Raw genomic sequence first — 15,892 nt, 5'->3', positions numbered from 1 at the left:
CGCAAGCCACCTGTGTGCAAAGCACGTCGGGGGAACCAGTCTCGCGTAAGCGTACGCGTAATGTTGGTCCGGGTCATCTCGTCCAACAATATCGCCGAACCAAAGTATGACATGCTGGTAGGCAGTATGAATTATATCGCCCACAACTCACTTGTGTTCTACTCGTGCAAATAACATCAAACCATAAAACCTAGGCTTGGATGCCACTGTTGGGGAACGTAGTGATTTCAAAATTTTCCTACGCACACGCAAGATCATGGTGATGCACAGCAACGAGAGGGGAGAGTGTTGTCTACGTACCAATGCAGACCGACTGCGGAAGCGATCACACAACATAGAGGAAGTAGTCGTACGTTTTCCCGATCCGACCGATCCAAGCACCATTACTCCAGCACCTCCGAGTTCTTAGCACACGTACAGCTCGATGACGATCCCCGGGCTCCGATCCAGCAAAGCGTCGGGGAAGAGTTCCGTCAGCACGACGGCGTGGTGACGATCTTGATGTTCTACCGTTGTAGGGCTTCGCCTAAGCACCGCTACAATATGATCGAGGTGGAATATGGTGGCAGGGGGCACCGCACACGGCTATGGAACGGTCACGGGGATCAATTGTGTGTCTAGAGGTGCCCCCTGCCCCTGTATATAAAGGAGCAAGGGGGGAGAGGTGCGGCCAGCCTTGGGGCGCGCCAGGAGGAGTCCTACTCCCTCTGGGAGTAGGATTCCCCCCCCCCCAATCCTAGTTGGAATAGGAATCCTCAAGGGGGGAAAGAGAGAGAGGGGGGCCGGCCACCTCTCCTAGTCCTAATAGGACTAGGGGAGGGGGGAGGCACGCGGCCACCTTGGGCTGCCCCTTTCTCCTTTCCACTAAGGCCCATGAAGGCCCATATGGCTCCCGGGGGGTTCCGGTAACCTCCCGGTACTCCGGTAAAATCCCGATTTCACCCGGAACACTTCCGATATCCAAATAGAGGCTTCCAATATATCAATCTTTATGTCTCGACCATTTCGAGACTCCTCATCATGTCCGTGATCACATCCGGGACTCCGAACAACCTTTGGTACATCAAAATGCATAAACTCATAATAACTGTCATCGTAACGTTAAGCGTGCGGACCCTACGGTTCGAGAACAATGTAGACATGACCGAGACATGTCTCCGGTTAATAACCAATAGCGGGACCTGGATGCCCATATTGGCTCCTACATATTCTACGAAGATCTTTATCGGCCAAACCGCATAACAACATACGTTGTTCCCTTTGTCATCGGTATGTTACTTGCCCGAGATTCGATCGTCGGTATCCAATACCTAGTTCAATCTCGTTACCGGCAAGTCTCTTTACTCGTTCCGTAATACATCATCTCACAACTAACATATTAGTTCTAATTCTTGCAAGGCTTATGTGATGTGCATTACCGAGAGGGCCCAGAGATACCTCTCCGACAATCGGAGTGACAAATCCTAATCTCGAAATACGCCAACCCAACATCTACCATTGGAGACACTTGTAGAGCTCCTTTATAATCACCCAGTTACGTTGTGACGTTTGGTAGCACACAAAGTGTTCCTCCGGTAAATGGGAGTTGCATAATCTCATAGTCATAGGAACATGTATAAGTCATGAAGAAAAGCAATAGCAACATACTAAACGATCGGGTGCTAAGCTAATGGAATGGGTCATGTCAATCAGATCATTCAACTAATGATGTGACCTTGTTAATCAAATAACAACTCTTTGTTCATGGTTAGGAAACATAACCATCTTTGATTAACAAGCTAGTCAAGTAGAGGCATACTAGTGACACTCTGTTTGTCTATGTATTCACACATGTATTACAATTCTAGCATGAATAATAAACATTTATCATGATATAAGGAAATAAATAATAACTTTATTATTGCCTCTAGGGCATATTTCCTTCACTATTTATATGAGAGATATGTTTTATGGTCATGCTCCGATGGTGAATGGTTTATTCTTAATGAATCTCGAGCGTAATGCTACACATATTCATAGTGTGAATACCAAAAGATGTAAGGTTGATAATGATAGTCCCACATACTTGTGGCACTGCCGCCTTGGTCACATAGGTGTCAAACGCATGAAGAAGATCCATGCAGATGGACTTTTAGAGTCTCTTGATTACGAATCATTTGACACATGCGAACCATGCCTCATGGGTAAAATGACCAAGACTCCGTTCTCAGGAACAATGGAGCGAGCAACCAACTTATTGGAAATCATACATACTAATGTGTGCGGTCCAATGAGTGTTGAGGCTCGCGGTGGCTATCGTTATGTCCTCACCCTCACTGATGACTTGAGTAGATATGGGTATGTCTATTTAATGAAACACAAGTCTGAGACCTTTGAAAAGTTCAAGGAATTTCAGAGTGAGGTTGAGAATCAACTTGACAGGAAAATCAAGTTCTTGCGATCAGATCATGGGGGTGAATACTTGAGTCACGAATTTGGCACACACTTAAGAAAATGTGAAATAGTTTCACAACTGACGCTGCCTGGAACACCTCAGTGTAATGGTGTGTCTGAATGTCGTAATCGCACTCTATTAGATATGGTGCGATCTATGATGTCTCTTACCGATTTACCGCTATCATTTTGGGGCTATGCTTTAGAGACTGCCGCATTCACTTTAAATAGGGCATCGTCGAAATCCGTTGAGACGACACCGTATGAATTATGGTTTGGGAAGAAACCTAAGCTGTCATTTCTAAAAGTTTGGGGATGCGATGCTTATGTCAAGAAACTTCAACCTGAAAAGCTCGAACCCAAGTCAGAAAAATGCGTCTTCATAGGATACCCTAAAGAAACTATTGGGTATACCTTCTACCTTAGATCCGAAGGCAAGATCTTTGTTGCCAAGAATGGATCCTTTCTAGAGAAGGAGTTTCTCTTGAAAGAAGTAAGTGGGAGGAAAGTAGAGCTTGATGAAGTACTACCTCTTGAAGCAGAGAGTAGCGCAGCTCAGGAAAATGTTCCTATGGTGCCTGCACCAATTAGAGAGGAAGTTACTGATGATGATCAAGATACTTATGATCAAGCTCCTACTGAACTTTGAATGTCCACAAGGACACGTTCCGCACCAGAGCGGTACGGCAACCCTGTCTTGGAAATCATGTTGTTAGACAACGGTGAACCTTCAAACTATGAAGAAGTGATGGCGGGCCCGGATTCCGACAAATGGCTGGAAGCCATGAAATCCGAGATAGGATCCATGTATGAAAACGAAGTATGGACTTTGACTGACTTGCCGGATGATCGGCGAGCCATAGAAAATAAATGGATCTTTAAGAAGAAGACAGACGCGGATGGTAATGTGACCATCTATAAAGCTCGGCTTGTCGCTAAGGGTTATCGACAAGTTCAAGGGGTTGACTACGATGAGACTTTCTCACCTGTAGCAAAGCTGAAGTCCGTCTGAATCGTGTTAGCAATTGCCGCATTCTATGATTATGAGATATGGCAAATGTACGTCAAAACGGCATTCCTTAATGGTTTCCTTAAGGAAGAATTGTATATGATGCAGCCGGAAGGTTTTGTCGATCCTAAGAATGCTGACAAGGTGTGCAAGCTCCAACGCTCGATTTATGGGCTGGTGCAAGCATCTCGGAGTTGGAACATTCGCTTTGATGAGATGATCAAAGCGTTTGGGTTTATGCAGACTTATGGAGAAGCCTGCATTTACAAGAAAGTGAGTGGGAGCTCTGTAGCATTTCTCATATTATATGTAGATGACATACTTTTGATGGGAAATGATATAGAGCTTTTGGACAGCATTAAGGCCTACTTGAATAAGAGTTTTTCAATGAAGGACCTTGGAGAAGCTGCTTATATATTAGGCATCAAGATCTATAGAGATAGATCAAGACGCCTCATAGGTCTTTCACAAAGTACATACCTTGATAAGATATTGAAGAAGTTCAATATGGATCAGTCTAAGAAGGGGTTCTTGCCTGTGTTGCAATGTGTGAAATTGAGCTCAGCTCAATGTCCGACCACGACAGAAGATATAGAAGAGATGAGTGTCATCCCCTATGCCTCAGCCATAGGGTCTATTATGTATGCCATGCTGTGTACTAGACCTGATGTAAACCTTGCCGTAAGTTTGGTAGGTAGGTACCAAAGTAATCCCGGCAAGGAACACTGGAAAGCGGTCAAGTATATCCTGAAGTACCTGAAAAGGACTAAGGAAATGTTTCTCGTTTATGGAGGTGACGAAGAGCTCGTCGTAAAGGGTTACGTCGATGCTAGCTTCGACACAGATCTGGATGACTCTAAGTCACAAACCGGATACGTGTATATTTTGAATGGTGGGGCAGTAAGCTGGTGCAGTTGCAAGCAAAGCATTGTGGCGGGATCTACATGTCAAGCGGAGTACATGGCAGCCTCGGAGGCAGCACACGAAGCAGTCTGGGTGAAGGAGTTCATTACCGACCTAGGAGTCATACCCAATGCGTCGGGCCCGATGACTCTCTTCTGTGACAACACTGGAGCTATTAACCTTGCCAAGGAGCCCAGGTTTCACAGGAAGACCAGGCATATCAAGCGTCGCTTCAACTCCATTCGTGAAAGTGTTCAAAATGGAGACATAGAGATTTGTAAAGTACATACGGACCTGAATGTAGCAGATCCGTTGACTAAACCTCTCCCTAGAGCAAAACATGATCAACACCAGAATTCCATGGGTGTTCGATTCATCACAATGTAACTAGATGATTGACTCTAGTGCAAGTGGGAGACTGTTGGAAATATGCCCTAGAGGCAATAATAAAATGATTATTATATTTCCTTGTTCATGATAATTGTCTATTATTCATGCAATAATTGTATTATCCGGAAATCGTAATACATGTGTGAATACAAAGACCACATTGTGTCCCTAGTGAGCCTCTAGTTACCTAGATCATTGATCAACAGATAGTCATGGTTTCCTGGATATGGACATGGGGATGTCATTGATAATGGGATCACATCATTAGGAGAATGATGTGATGGACAAGACCCAAACCTAAGCATAGCACAAGGTCGTGTAGTTCGTTTGCTGTAGCTTTTCTGGATGTCAAGTATCATTTCCTTAGACCATGAGATTGTGCAACTCCCGGATGCCGTAGGAGTGCCTTGGGTATGCCAAACGTCACAACGTAACTGGGTGACTATAAAGGTACATTACAGGTATCTCCGAAAGTGTCTGTTGGGTAGGCACAAATCGAGACTGGGATTTGTCACTCTGTATGACGGAGAGGTATCTCTGGGCCCACTCAGTAATGCATCATCACAATGAGATAAATGTGATCAAGTGGTTGATCACGGGATCATGCATTATGGTACGAGTAAAGTGACTTGCCGGTAACGAGACTGAACGAGGTATTGGGATACCGACGATCAAGTCTCGGGCAAGTAACGTACCGATTGACAAAGGGAATTGAATACGGGATTGATTAGGTCCTCGACATCGTGGTTCATCCAATGAGATCATCGAGGAGCATGTGGGATCCAACATGGGTATCCAGATCCCGCTGTTGGTTATTGACCAAAGAGTCGTCTCGGTCATGTCTGCTTGTCTCCCGAACCCGTAGGGTCTACACACTTAAGGTTCGGTGACGCTAGGGTTGTATAGATATGAGTATGCAGTAATCCGAAAGTTGTTCGGAGTCCCGGATGAGATCCTGGACATCACGAGAAGTTCCGTAATGGTCCGGAGGTGAAGAATTATATATCGGAAGTGTTATTTCGGCCATCGGGAAAGTTTCGGGGTCACCGGTATTGTACCGGGACCACCGGATGGGTCCCGGGGGTCCACCGGGTGGTGCCACCCATCCCGGAGGGCCCCATGGGCTGAAGTGGGGAGGGGAACCAGCCCATAGTGGGCTGGTGCGCCCCCCCTTGGGCTCCCCATGCGCCTAGGGTTGGGAACCCTAGGGGAGGGGGCGCCTCCACTTGCCTTGGGGGGTACTCCACCCCCTTGGCCGCCGCCCCCTAGGAGATCCCATCTCCTAGGGCCAGCGCACTCCCCTAGGGGGCCTATATAAAGGGGGGAGGGAGGGCAGCCACACCTCAATCCTTGGCGCCTCCATCTCCCCTGCTACACCTCTCCCTCTCGCAGAAGCTCGGCGAAGCCCTGCTGCGGTGACTGCTGCATCCACCACCACGCCGTCGTGCTGCTGGATCGTCATCAACCTCTCCTTCCCCCTTGCTGGATCAAGAAGGAGGAGACGTCACGCTGACCGTACGTGTGTTGAATGCGGAGGTGCCGTCCGTTCGGCGCTAGGATCTCCGGTGATTTGGATCACGACGAGTACGACTCCCTCATCCCCGTTCTTTGAACGCTTCCGCTTGCGATCTACAAAGGTATGTAGATGCATCCGATCACTCGTTGCTAGATGAACTCATAGATGGATCTTGGTGAAAATGCAGGAATTTTTTTTTCTGCAACGTTCCCCAACATGGAGAACTTGCAAGCCAGAGTAATTGCTCTTTTAAAGAAAGCAACATATAATATAAAATATACTAGATGGATTTCACCTGATGCGTCAGGTGAGTAATTATCACCGCGGAGTTGACGATCACCATGGTGAGGCTGAAATCAATCATGGCTTAGTCAGCCGCGGGAGCAGACAGATGAGTCGGCTGCGGTGTTGTAAGCCGGTGCGGGCGAGCAAGTAGTCCTCCTCGTTGTAAGCCGGCGCGGACGCGTGAACCGGCCGCGAGAGCGGACGGGCGAGTCGTCCATGGCGTTGTAAACGGCACGGACGCAGGCAAGCCGGCCATGGGCATGGACAATGAGTCAGTCGTGTGTGTTGATGTAGCGGGGGTGGCAATTTGCGCAGGACGAACGCTAGTGCAAAAATAATATTTGCCCCTTTTGCGACACCTTTTTGTAAGGAATAATGGTCCTGCGAAAAATTATCATAAACCAAGTAATTGTTCTTTGATGAAAACAATATGTGTTAATAAAATAAACTTGGATGGATATCACCTGGTTTGCTCGGATGACAGAAGATCTGCTCAACGCGACAGAAATGGCTCAGGCAGACCGGCGACTCAAATAGCCCCGGCGGCTCATGGAGGCTCAAAAGCAAGAGGAAACCGCGGAGGTGGGCGGCTCAGGCTCCACGCAACGCATTTTTTAACTTCGTCCGGTTTTTAAATTCTTGGACATGTATTTTTGCACCATGATCTCAGCGTGGCCTTCCAATGTCCATCTTGAGCCGGACAGATAAATAGTACTAGTAACAAAGTATCACCAGTAACGGGGTAATTGATTCATCACTTTGACTAGTCTTGTCTTTCACGTGATGGATGATGGTCCTTCTTGGAGATTGCGCCATTGTGCTTCTTAATTAGCACAAGTAGTAAGTCTTTGGAGAGCAACTTCCATGGAGATACGGGACAGGGGTCAGAGAAAAGCAGAGGTGGCCGCGGCCGCAGGCGGGGTGAAACGCCCTCAATGCGGCTATATCTCCTACGTGTCGAAGCACGACTTAGAGGCATAACCGCATTGAAAGCAATGTCGCAAGTAAGGCAATCTTCACAACATCCCATGTAATATAAATAATAAAAGGGGAATGTACATAGTTGGCTTACACTCGCCACATCAAAAAAGGAACATAAATAGCATTACATCATTCAATCACTCATGGCCCGACTACGGTGCCAAAATAAAAGATCAACCCAACATGCGACACGGTCCCGATCGCCCCAACTGGGCACCACTACTGATCATCAGGGAAAGACACATAGTAACGGCGTGAGTCCTCGTCGAACTCCCACTTGAGCTCAAGCGCGTCATCTGGAACGGAGTCATCAGGCCCTGCATCTGGTTTGGAAGTAATCTGTGAGCCACAGGGACTCAGCAATCTCGCACCCTCGCGATCAAGACTATTTAAGCTTATAGGTAAGGCAAGGTAAATATGTGGAGCTGCAGCAAGCGACTAGCATATATGGTGGCTAACCTGTTCGCAAAAGAGAGCGAGAAGAGAAGGCAAAGCGCGAACGAAGAACTAGAGAACATCCTGCGACAAGCATTACTCCAACACCGTGTTCACTTCCCGGACTCCGCCGAGAAGAGACCATCACGGTAACACACACAGTTGATTCATTTTAATTAAGTTAAGGTTCAAGTTATCTACAACCGGACATTAACAAATTCCCATCTGCCCATAACCGCGGGCACGGCTTTTGAAAGTTCAAATCCCTGCAGGGGGTCCCAACTTAGCCCATGACAAGCTCTCACGGTCAACGAAGGATAAACCTTCTCCCGAGACAATCCGATCAGACTCGGTATCCCGGTTCTACAAGACACTTCGACAAGTTAAAACAAATCCAGCAACACCGCCCGAATGTGCCGACAAATCCCGATAGGAGCTGCACATATCTCTTTCTCAGGGCACACTCAGATTGTCTTAGGTATGGGTAGGCCATCCCAGAGTTACCCCTGGTGGCCACCGGTAGCTGACAGGTTGGACCAACACTCAAAGGAGCACTGGCCCGGGGGGGTTTAAATAAGATGACCCTCGGGCTCCGGAAACCCAAGGGAAAAAGAGGCTAGGAGGCAAATGGTAAAACCAAGGTTGGGCATTGCTGGAAGAGTTTTATTCAAGGCGAACTGTCAAGGGGTTCCCATTATCACCCAACCGCGTAAGGAACACAAAATCCGCGAACATAACACCGATATGACAAAAACTAGGGCGGCAAGAGTGGAACAAAACACTAGGAAAAAGGCCGAGCCTTCCACCCTTTACCAAGTATATAGATGCATTAAGATAACAAGATAATATAATGATATCCCAACAAGAAAATAATGTTCCAACAAGGAACGGTCTCCAATCTTCACCTGCAACTAGCAACGCTATAAGATGGGCTGAGCAAAGCGGTAACATAGCCAATCAACGGTTTGCTAGGACATGGTGGGTTAGAGGTTTGACATGGCAATTTGGGAGGCATGATAAGCAAGTGGTAGGCATCGTAGCATAGGCATAGCAAAAGAGCGAGCATCTAGCAAAGCAAAGATAGAAGTGATTTCGAGGGTATGATCATCTTGCCTGCAAAGTTGTCAGAGTTGACTGGATCCTCGAAAGCAAACTCAACGGGCTCCTCGTTAGCAAACTCGTCTCCCGGCTCTACCCAAACAAGACAAACAAGCAAAAAGAACACAATCAACCACGTGCAAAACTCAAACAACAAGATGCCAACATGGTATGCTATGCGGGATGCGATATGTGATGCATATGCAAGATTTGACAAGGAATGAATGAACCTGGCCTCAACTTGGAAATCCAAGTGTGCCACTGGAAAGGTGAGGTGATTTCGGTTGAAATCGATATAAAGAACACCGGAATCGGAGACACGGTTTGGAAATGGCAAGCAATTCAAATATGGCACTGGTGTGCGATATACAGCAAGTAGCCATCTAAATGCAACAAGACAAACATGCTACAGCACTCAAACATGGCAACAAAATACATGGCAGGGATCCATTCATGATGCTTAGCAAAAGATGAACACTGAGCTACGGCCAATTCATCCATTAATAGGTTCAAACAAGCATGGCAAAAGTGCAATTGGTAAACAGATTTCAGACTAGTGAAATTAACACTTGTCTGGAATTTCAGATCAGGTAGCACACTTTGGAGCATGAAAACTATAAGCTACAGGAACTTAACATGGCAAAGTAAAGCATGGCATGGAGCTACTCAAATAGTTTAACAAAAGTCCCTTAGTGACCTTGAGCCAAAAGGGATCAGAAAATACAATTGCAAGCATGTGAACATGGCAAAAACTTAAACATATCACAGACTTAGAGAAAAACTGGAGCATGCAAATCAGATATCAAGTAGGCATGTTTACGAGCTCGATGCACTCACTACAGAGCATGTCATGACAATCTAAGCATACACCCATCAAGAATACACATTATACCAGCTAGACATGGCAAGAACAACAAAATAGCATGCACGGATCAACTACAACATCCTCGGCAAAATCGCTAACAAGTAGACAATCTGCCCAGATTCACGAAATAGCAAAAATAGAGCTCGATTGACTCAAGCTAGGGTGCTCCATAATTGCAAACAAATACATGGATGGATAGAGCACTACAAGATTAACAAATCATCCTTACTGATCATCCTCAAAAGAGGCACGGATCACTAGGAAACAACATGAACATATGGCATATTGATAAAAACGAACCAAGGACTTAGTGGAATTGCTAAGTCCCTGAAATCAGCATTAACAAATGCTCCACTTTGCAAGCTTGTGCTAGTCACCACACAAATAAAAAAATACATGGATGGCACCTCTGGAAAGATGGCAAAGCATGTACCAAAACACATGTAGAGCTCAGGGGCATATCATGCACACAATAATCATGGCAAAAATAACAAATAGCTATTTGGAGCAGCAGATCTGACAATTAACTCAAATAGCATTCTTCCAACAGCATTTCGGGCATCAAGATGAACTCAAATGAAAATGATGCAATGAGATGAAATGATGTGCTCTCTGAGACGAACATTTTGATATGCTATACGCCCAAAATGGATCTACGGATGCAAAGTTACGGCATGATGAACATAGCAAAAAAAATTAGGGTTAGGGATAAAAGTCAACTGAGTAGGGGATCTCAGATCTGGATCTGGCATGGTTCCCGATGCACCTCGCCGGAGTCACTGTAGCAAAACTCGCCGGAGACGTCGCCGGAGTTAGGGAGGAGGTCGGAGAGGGCTTGGGGGCGCCGGACCGGGGGTGGCCGCGAGGATGGGGCGGCGCGGCAGGGTCGGGCGTTGCCGGAGCTCCGGGCGGCGGCGCGCGGCGAGTCGGCGGCGATGGCGGCGGTGGTCGGCGCGGGTCTCCAGGCGGCGGCGCGGGAGCTGAGGCGGCGGGGCGGCGAGAGGAGGCGGGCGCCGAGCGGCTGGGCCTCGCGGGGGCCTGACCCGGGCTCGCGGGCCGGCGGCGCGGGAGGACGGCGGCGGGACACGTGGCGGCGCGGGAGTGGACCGGGTGGGTGGCGGACGTGTCCGGCGGGCGGCGGATGTGTCCGGCCGCGCGGAGAGGGGTGGATCTAGGGTTTCGGGAGAGGAAAACGAGAATGTCGGAGGGGGCCTTTAAATAGGCATAGGAGGAGCTAGGAGAGTCCAAATGAGGTGCGGTTTTCGGCCGCGCGATCGTGATCGAACGCTCTAGATGATGGAGAGGGTTTTGGTGGGTTTTGGGCCAAATTGGAGGGGTGTTTGCTGCAACACACACGAGTCATTTTCAGTCCCTCGGTTAACCGTTGGAGCATCAAACGAAGTACAAATGGTACGAAACTTGACAGGCGGTCTACCGGTAGTAAACCAAGGCCGCTTGGCAAGTCTCGGTCCAATCCGGAAATGTTTAACCCCCACACACGAAAGAAAGGTAGAAATGACCACCGGAGGAGAACGGAGCGCCGGAATGCAAAACGGACAACGGGGAAAATGCTCGGATGCATGAGACGAACATGTATGCAAATGCAATGCACATGATGACATGATATGAGATGCATGACAACAACAACAACAACAACAACACACGGAGACAAAAACCCGAACCCGAGAAAATAAAATAACTTAGCGCCGGAAACGGCAAGAGTTGGATTACATATTAGGTAAATCATATCCGGGGTGTTACAACACTCCACCACTACGAAAGGATCTCGTCCCGAGATCTAGGACTGGAAGAACGCCGGGTACTCAGAACGGAGGTGATCCTCGCGTTCCCAGGTGGCTTCACGGTCGGAATGGTGTGACCACTTGACTTTGAGGAATTTGATTGACTTATTGCGAGTCTTGCGTTCAGTCTCTTCAAGAATAGCAACGGGGTGCTCACGATAAGAGAGATCTTCTTGGAGCTCAATGTCTTCGAAGTTGACGGTGCGGTCAGGAGTCTTGAAGCACTTGCGGAGCTGAGAGACATGGAACACGTCATGCACATTTGCAAAGTTTGAAGGAAGCTCGAGTTGATAGGCGAGAACGCCTCTCTTGCTGACGATCTTGAAAGGTCCCACGTATCTAGGGGCAAGCTTCCCTTTGATACCGAAGCGACGAGTACCTTTCATTGGAGAGACGCGGAGGTAAACATGATCTCCGATCTCGAAAGCCAAATCACGGTGCTTACTATCATAGTAGCTCTTCTGGCGCGATTGCGCTGCTTTGAGGTTATCTCGAATGACTTTGCACATTTCCTCTGCCTCTGTGATTAAGTCATTTCCCAGAAGTTGACGTTCACCGGTTTCAGACCAGTTGAGAGGGGTACGGCACTTCCTGCCATACAGAATTTCGAATGGGGCCTTGCCCGAACTTGCTTGAAAACTGTTGTTGTAGGAGAATTCAGCATATGGAAGACAATCCTCCCACTTCATGCCGAAGGAGATCACACAAGCCCTGAGCATATCTTCAAGAATCTGATTGACACGCTCGACTTGACCGCTAGTTTGAGGATGGAAAGCTGTGCTGAAGCGGATGTTGGTGCCCATGGCCTTCTGAAAAGAATCCCAAAACTTGGAGGTAAAGATGCTGCCACGGTCTGAAGAGATCACCTGTGGAATACCGTGCAGCGAGACAATTCGAGAGGTATAGAGCTCCGCCAATTGAGCTGCAGTGATAGACTCTTTGATAGGCAGAAAGTGAGCCACTTTAGTGAGTTTGTCGATGACAACGAATATAGCATCATTGCCACGCTTGGACTTTGGAAACCCAGTCACGAAGTCCATCTCAATGTGGTCAAACTTCCATTCTGGAATGGCAAGAGGTTGGAGGAGACCAGCTGGCCTTTGGTGTTCTGCCTTCACTCTTCTGCAGACATCACACTCATTCACGAACTGAGCAATCTCGCGCTTCATTCGAGTCCACCAATAAGCCTGCTTGAGGTCCTGATACATCTTCGTGCTCCCAGGGTGGATGGAGAGGAGTGAATTGTGAGCCTCGTTCATGATAACCTTACGAAGATCACCTTTGGGCACAACAATACGATCCTCGAAGAAGAGAGTATCCTTGTCATCAAGGCGGTAGCACTTGTACTTGGGTTGACTCTTGGCAATCCCAATCTTCACCTTCTTCACCATAGCATCAAGAAGTTGAGCCTGGCGAATCTGGTCTTCCAAGGTAGGAGAGACTTGAAGGTTGGCGAGGAAACCTTGAGGAACAACTTGCAGATTGAGTTTGCGGAAAGCTTCACAAAGCTCGGGTTGATAAGGCTTGAGAATCAGACTGTTGCAATAAGCCTTCCTGCTCAATGCGTCAGCAATCACATTGGCCTTGCCTGGAGTATACTCGATACTCGGATTATACTCTTGAATCATTTCGACCCATCGAGTCTGCCTGAGGTTGAGATTAGGCTGAGTGAAGATGTACTTGAGACTCTTGTGGTCAGTGAAGATGTCCACTTTTCTTCCCAATAAGAGATGTCTCCAAGTCAAAAGAGCATGCACAACTGCCGCCAACTCGAGGTCATGAGTGGGGTAGTTCTTCTCGTTGGGCTTCAACTGGCGAGAGGTATAAGCCACAACTTTCTTCTCTTGCATCAACACTGCACCAAGACCTTGGAGAGAGGCATCGCAGAAGACCTCGAACGGTTTGGATTCATCAGGAGGAGTCAGAACTGGAGCAGTGACCAATTTCTCTTTCAAAGTGTTGAAAGCGATGTCACATTCCGGAGACCAAACGTACTTGACGTGCTTCTGGAGAAGATTTGAGAGAGGCTTCGCGATCTTTGAAAAGTTCTCAACGAACCTTCGACAGTAGCTTGCGAGACCGAGGAAGCTACGGAGTTGCTTCACGTTCTGAGGTGGTTCCCAATTCACAATTGCAGACACCTTCTCAGGATTCACCGCAATGCCCTTGGCAGAGATGATATGCCCAAGATAAAGAACCTCATCGAGCCAAAATTCGCACTTTGAGAACTTGGCGTAGAACTGGTGTTCCCTGAGCTTATCGAGCACCAAACGCAAGTGCTTGGCATGATCTTCCTTGTTCTTCGAAAAGACCAGAATGTCGTCGAGATAGACCAAAACAAAGTCATTGGTGTAGGCGTTGAAGATGAAGTTCATCATGCGAGAGAAAGTCGGAGGAGCGTTGACGAGGCCAAAAGACATGACAGTGTATTCATATGAACCATAGCTTGTCCTGAAAGCCGTCTTGGGAATATCTTGCTCACGGATTCGAATCTGGTGATAACCCATACGGAGATCAAGCTTGGAGAATACTTGGGCACCTTTGAGTTGTTCGAACAGCTCGTTGATGTTGGGAAGTGGGTACTTGTTCTTGATAGTCTTCTTGTTCAATGGACGGTAGTCAACACAAAGTCGGTCCGTTCCATCCTTCTTCTTCACAAAAAGAACTCCACAACCCCACGGAGAGGAACTAGGTCGGATGAGACCCATTCGCTCTTGAATATCGAGTTGCTTCTTCAGCTCCTTCAACTCTTCAGGTCCGAGCTTGTAAGGACGCTTGCAAACCGGTTCCGTGCCAGGCTCAAGATCGATGACGAATTCAACTGGCCGGTGCGGAGGCATTCCTGGAAGCTCTTCTGGAAAGACGTCTTGATATTCGCAAACGACTGGAATTTGCGAGATGGCATCCAGTTCACCCTTCTCATTGAGAGAAAACAGACGGATTGTATCATCACGAGCGCAAAGACAATTACATCCTCAGACGAATGAGTCAACTGAATCTTCCTGGCAGCACAATCAAGATGCGCCTTGTGCTTAGAAGGCCAATCCATTCCAAGAATAAGATCAATATCCAAGTCACCAAGAATCGTAGGAGAAGATAGAAATTTGTAGTCACCCAAAGTGATAGTAACATCCGGAGCAATGGAGTTTGCATGCAGGCGCCTACCGGGAGAGACAACTGCTAAAGGTCTAGGCAAAATTTGCAAGGCCAACCCATGCTTAGATGTAAACGGTCTTGAGATGAAACAATGTGATGCACCGGTGTCAAAAAGAACTTTAGCTGGAATATCATTAACAGGAAGGTTACCCATGATGACATCTGACGAGTCCTCTGCCTGAGCTGCATTCATCAAATTGACCTTGGCGTGCTTGGGGTTATGCTTGACCACAGCTGTACTTGCCGATCTCACAGGAGGAGGAGGAGGGAGACGCCTCTGGTTGAAGCACTTGTTGGCATAGTGACCCTTCTGTTGGCACTTGTTGCACGTGACCTCTGAAAGCGGACGGTGATACGGAGCACTCGATCTTGGAGCTTGAGACGAAGTCTTGTTCTGAAAGCCAGGGTTGGGTGGGTGGGAAGATCCACTGCCACCTTTGCTCTTCTGATACGGCTGACGGAACGGAGGAGGAGGAAGCCAATACTTCTGCTGCTTGGCCACTTGAGTAGAGGAAGAAGGAGTAGCATCTCTGACTCGCTTCTTGGAAGCATCACACTTCAGTTGAGCAGCCTCTTGCTTCAATGCCATGTTGTAGAACTCATCGTACCTCAAGGGCTCAAAGAGAACAAGAGCTAGCTGGATTTCTTCTCTGAGACCACCCCTGAACTGGTATATCATGCTCTTCTCGTCAGGGACGTCCTGCTTAGCAAAGCGGGCGAGCTTCTGAAACAACTTGTTGTAGTCATAGACAGACAAAGAGCCTTGCTTCAGGTTGCGGAATTCCTCACGCTTGCTTTCAACCACGCTCTGAGGAATATGATGAGCTTTGAAGTCTTGACGGAATTCATCCCAGGTAATCACACGGCCTCCTCTGGAATCCTTGTACTGCTGGAACCATTCTGCAGCTTGGTCTTTGAGTTGGAAGGAAGCGAACTTGACAAAGTCCTCAGGCCTGACGTTACTGCACTCGAAATGCTTGCACAAGTCCACGAGCCAATCGTCAGCATCAGTTGCCTCA

This window comes from Triticum aestivum, chromosome 5A, assembly GCF_018294505.1.
Source record: "Triticum aestivum cultivar Chinese Spring chromosome 5A, IWGSC CS RefSeq v2.1, whole genome shotgun sequence".
NCBI lineage: Eukaryota > Viridiplantae > Streptophyta > Magnoliopsida > Poales > Poaceae > Triticum > Triticum aestivum.
The sequence above is the reverse complement of the archived record's forward strand: the minus strand, read 5'-3'. Positions refer to the sequence as shown.